A 6,048-nucleotide genomic window follows, 5' to 3' on the forward strand; every position below is an offset into this window, starting at 1 on the left:
AGTATTAAAAAACTACACCGCATGGTTTGTTGTGCTGCCTCATGCCTGAAAGGGTATGCAGCACGTAAGCTGCGCTGCCAGTGTGGGACAAGCGGGTCTGATTCCAGTACAGAAAGTACTGGTTCAAAAATATCAGTGCAATCAGCAATCACAGAGATTTCTGTTATTCTCTCAACAAGGAGCTCAGATGGAGAGATGACAGAAAAAGATAATGAGATCTCAAAAGAATCAGCTCTAACAGAACAAAGCAAAATAAAACCAACTGCAGAAACACAAAGTATCCGAGCTCCAACCCCAGTAGAAGTGGTTGCAGCTGACATCGTACATGAGATACTTGCTAACATGGATTCAAGCAGTGAAGAGCTCTGTGACAAATGTAGCTTACCCAAACCTGCTTTTAAAGCAGGCTTAATTATCCACAAGGTGAGGCACTTCTTCTCCAAATGTGTGCCATCTACCTCACACGCCAGGCTCAAAGCACGCAAACACAACTTTTCCATGTTTGCAAAAAAGCAATTTGAAAAAATGAAAACAGAGCTGAAAAAAAGAATAAAGACAAACAGGAAACATTTTGTTTGTCTACAAAACATTTGCAAGTATCCCAAGAATGAAACAGTGCCCTCCGATGAAAGTATAGTTTCCATCCTCCCAGGGTCAGTACCTGCAACAGCTGGTCCCCAGAGTACAGAGGCTCATCGCTCCCCTTCTCGACATACGCCAAGCCTGGAAGCCAGAATTAAACGTTCTTCTTCAGTCAACTTTAACGTCATTAGATCAGACGTTAACCAGTTATTTGACAAATTAACAAAGAAAGAAGAACTCTTCCTCATCGATAAGACCTTGGGAGACTTTAGAAATAGTGGGCATATCAGAAATTTTACTGTGGACTTAATGGCAAAAGTGTTTGATCTACTTAGGATGGATCGAGTGTATCAAATCCCCGTACCTCTAATGGGTAGATCCCTCTCAGACACAGTCATCTCCAGGACTCCACAATTAGTAGAGGGCTCAAAGAGTCCCATTTCTGCTGAAGTCCTCTATGTCCTCATAGAAGACACAGTAGAAAAGTTTTTGCAGAAGCTTTTACTCTGGCTGGAGAATGAAGAGAAAGACCAAATGATTCAAATGGACAAGATTTCTGGGGCCCTGGAAGACATCCAAAACTTTATTAAAAGAACACAGACCCCAAAACAGGAAAAAAGCCCTGATTCAGATGGCAGAGGAAAAGAATCTGGTGCATCACTTCCAACACCAAAACATGAGAGCATTTCTCCAGATAAATGCTCTGTGGCATCTGACAAGTCACCTCAAATGCCAAAACCTGAGAGCATTTCTCCAAATAAATGCTCTGTGGCATCTAACAAGTCACCTCAAATGCCAAAACCTGAGAGCATTTCTCCAGAAAACTCATCTGGAGCCTTGAGCCTAAAACACCCTCTCAGTGATTCCTCCAAAATGTCAGAGATGGGTTCTGTGCCAGTGTCATCTTCTGATGTTGAGAAAATTTCCAGTGACCTTGCGTTGCTCCTTATCATGAGAGTCATCCATAAATCTAAATCTGAGACCAAAAAGTCTGCTGCTCGGATCGCATCTACTACAAAAGAAATACACACGGTCATCAACCATCTGAGAGATCTGATGCGGCCTGAACTCAGCAGCACAGAGTCCGCCACAAGTCTGACAAATGACAAGAAAAAGTTCATCAAGAAAATGGCCAAATCCCTCATCAAGGAGTTTGGGTCCCCAGACAGTGTGTTAAAGGCTGCGATGGCAAATGATTCATCTTTTGATAAGGCTCTGATTAGGCATCTAAAAATCAGCCTTGGAGTCATCCCGAGTCCTCCAAAGAAGTCCAAACTTTCCAGGTTTTTTTCTGCGGTGGGAAAAACATTGCTAAAACCCTTTAGGTGGTTCACTAAAGCCAGAGATCATTAAAATTACCATTTTGGCTTTTCCCCACTGCCCTGCTTCTTTTAAAATCTTGAAGCAGACTTTCAGCACCAAATCAAATTTTTTAAAATATCAACATAAAATTTTTTTATCTGGCCTCAAATCCAAATTCTAACAACTGTAGTTCACGCCATCTCGTCTCCTTTTGATTTCTATCCCCCCCAACCGGTCGCAGCGGATGGCTGCCCCTTCTGAGCCCGGTTCCGTTGGAAGTTTCTTCCTGTTAAAGGGAGTTTTTCTTCCCCACAGTCGCCTAGTGCTTGCTCAGAGGGGGATCATTTGATTGTTGGGGTTCTCTGTAGCACTGTAGGGTTTTGACCTTACAGTACAAACAGGGAGGAGACTTTGTGATTTGGCTTGATTTTTAAAATATCTAATTCGGCATGAAATAAAAAAATCCAAATTAAAAACACGTTCCAAGTTTGTTTGTGTTTTTCTTCTGTTGTCAAATATGTAGAAAGTGTTGCACGTGTGATTCTAGTCATTTTGCATCCGTTTGTAGCCAACATGTGTCTGTCATCATTCTGCATCTGTTTTTGTCTGATTTGTGTCTTAGTTTACTCAATTTACATCAATTTTGTGGCCCAATTTAGTTGTTTTGCATGTACTTGTAGCAAAATGTGTGGACCCTGTTTGACATTGCTATGTTTTGTCTTAATGCTTCACTTTGGTTGTTTATGTTTGTGCTCATTTTGATTCTAGATGTAGACCTGGGGCCCGTTCTTCGTACCTCGCTAAGTAAGTTAGCCGGATTTGAATGTTGACGATTTCGCGTGATCTTGGATCGTTCGGTTCTCCGAAGCTCATCTGGGACTTGCTGTCATAGCAACAGATCCGTAAGCGTAAACCTGCTCGGGAGCAGGTTTACTTTATGTAAACAGGATTAGATCGCGGCCACTCAGGTATGTCCGCTGCAGTTATATGAAAGCAAGAGCAATATTTCGCCACTGTTTTACCATAAATAAATATTATCAATGTAACTAAAGATAATGCAGCATTTGATTCTTTTATTGATTTCATACAGATACATACAGGTCATTTCCGAAAAAAAGGGAAATGTACTATTAATCATTCTATTACATGTAGTAGATCATGTCAGATGTAATTCATATTTTAGAGTAGTAATAGTAAATTACTACGTGCAATCAAGATGAGAGACCACGGCTATAAAAGCGAAGGTGGATTTGGGAAGTCTGTCGCAGCCATGTCCTGTCCGTTTGTACGCGAGCAAGGAAGGTGCAAGATTGATAAGGAGAGTTTACAGAATTTAGCGTATATTGCGGGATAGACGGGATCCTTTAGCTCGGCGCGACGGTGTGCTCATAGAGAGATATCGATTCTCCCGTGAGGGTATTATTTACTTTCTTCCTCTCTCTCTCTCTCTCTCTCTATATATATATATATATACTTACTGTACTGTATATACTTACTCCCGACTTACTGTGCATGCTTCAGTCACCCCTTGCATGGGAACAGGTAAAAGTGATGGAGTGTTATGTCAAACTACACACAAAAAAACCCACAATGTCAATAAATGTCACAGTACAAAAAGGGGTGTGACGAGGGGGTGCAGGACCACCACCTGTCTTTATTTGCTCTGCCCTTTTCTTGGTTGCTGTTATAAACAAACAAACAGATTATTCCAGGGTCTCTTGTCATAGACTAAAAGCAATATAAGTGATAAATATTACCATTCTGTGGAATATTCTTATATTTCACTTTTACTTGTTCCCATGTTCTAGTTGGTCCTGTTGTGGCTCTAATGTGAAAGAGGATATGATGTAATATAATATAATGTGGTATAATATAATATCACATGATATAATGTAATATCATGGATCACTTACGAGTTTAATTTGTCAGCAACTTTCTGCCAGCCCTCTCTCCTTGCTTTTGCAGCCTTTGCAGTGTTCCCCTGCGTTTTAATTAAACTCTGAAACTCCTGAAATCCCTCAATCAAGAGTTCTTGCTCTGCTGCCGTGAAATACTGTGCGCGCTCCTTCGACATCTTCGCCGACCAATCACAGGGTTGCCGATCAATGTTTCTACTATCGATGCGTAGCCCCTTTTAAGCCACCCAGTGATCTCAGATTACTTCATCCAGCTATACTAATCGTCAACAACAGGTGTGTTCGGAGAACCGGATTAGCGAGCTCAAAGTTAGCGCGATGATTTGATCTTGGATGTGTCATTTGATCTTGGATGTAGTAAGCGAGGTACGAAGAACGGGCCCCAGGGCCCTGTTTCAGAAAGCGGGTTTAGAAAACTCAGAGTTAAAAATGATACTCAGGGTTGAGTAACCCCGAACTGTCCAACTCGGAATATTCGGTTTCAGAAAGGCTGATAACAATTAGTTCAATCAACGCGGAGTTGCTTTAACCCCAAGTTAAGCGCGCGCACGAGGATACATAAAGCCCTGATTAGTGGAGCACAGATTAAGCGAGTCACCATGGAGACGGAGGGAAAGAAGGCGCGGTCAATGTATTTTACAGCGCTTGAGGCCGAAATTCTGATGGCAGCATATGCCGATAACATGCAAATTTTGCGGAAAAAAAGTAACACAGCCTCAGCTGCAAAAGAAAGGGAGCATGCATGGCAAAACATAGCCGACAGAGTCAATGCGTGAGGGACCAGCTGCTGAGGGATCCACTGCCTTTAGTAACCTCACACAGCTCCTACTGTTTCCTCCTCATGTCCTTACCAGCCATGTCTGGACAATGTTATATTATGAGTTATAATTCAAAAATCCATATACATAAAACACACACATGCATGCACACACAGTGACATTTTAGACCTTCTTCAGAATACTGTATATGCTGTGGGCACAAGTTTCCATCATGGTGCTGATCCAGAATCCTTCCCTTATTATTTATTACTAGAGCTACAATAATAAAGCAATGAGGGAAAAAAAGTAATAAATTTATAATAATGTATTTGTGATGATTCCATTTGTTTCACTATCCACTCTGTGCAGGCAGAAAGCTTATTACATTTTTAAACTGTAGAGATACAATAATTTTGCTGCTGTAAAATCAGCATTTTGTCTTATTTAAAATATAAATCTAATATAATCTGTTTCTTAATGTATGTTCTTTAAAATACAGCGTGTTTTTTAAAATATTATAATTATAATAATCTATTATTATGTGGACATGCATATTAGATCGTTTTAAGTGAAATATAAGCCCTCCAGAAAGACAGGAAAAGCCCTGTAACTTACTTTAAAACTAAATATGTTCCCTAAAACGGTGACATAGCTACAGACCCATGACAGCCTTACCCAGTGAGCCAGCAGCTATGACCAGCACTACTTGTGCAGTTAATAAAAGGACAGGTAATGTTTGTCGCGCTGTTGCACACACAGCACGCTCATTTGTTTCAGTTCGTCAGTTGCCACAAGACAGCTTACCAACGTGTACGTAATAAGCTAATACTGCTGTGTGCTGTAGACTACAGTGTACGCTGTACACCTACTTACTGGTTGTGTCGCATCAGTCTGCGTCTCTGAGGTAATTTGTTTCTCCTACAGCTCCGGACCGCAAAAAATGCGCGTGCACTTTGTGAGCTCGTTCCCGGCTCGTAACCAGCGCGTTCTGCCATCAAGGGCGATCATTGGTTAATGGTGATCATGTGACTGATGCAAGCCAGATCCTTTTATTTAGCAAAAATGTGATTAATAGTTAAATATTATTGTTGAGGGGCACAGACAGAACTCCACACGCACACACACATTTAAAAAAAAAATAATTAAAAATTTTAAAAAAAAATTGCCCCCCCCCCCCCCCCCCCCCGCACGTGCCTGGTCACGTGGCATTTTCAAAACACATCGTTTCATCCTTCCGCACTGAGAAGCAAAACTTCCAGCTTACTTAGTTTTTATAAGTTAAGACAACTCAAATAAATTGAGTTTATCAGCGTTTTTGCATAAAAAGTACTGGTAATTTATTTAAATCGAGTTCTAATAACAAATTGATAAAAAATTGAGTTCAGCCTATTTAATATTTTTAATTAAATACAATATTACATTTTACAGTGCACTGTCGCCAAAGTGCTTGCTCATAGGGGTCATATGATTGTTGGGTTTTTCTCTGTACC

Source organism: Oreochromis niloticus, linkage group LG1, assembly GCF_001858045.2.
Source record: "Oreochromis niloticus isolate F11D_XX linkage group LG1, O_niloticus_UMD_NMBU, whole genome shotgun sequence".
NCBI classification, from domain to species: Eukaryota; Metazoa; Chordata; class Actinopteri; order Cichliformes; family Cichlidae; genus Oreochromis; species Oreochromis niloticus.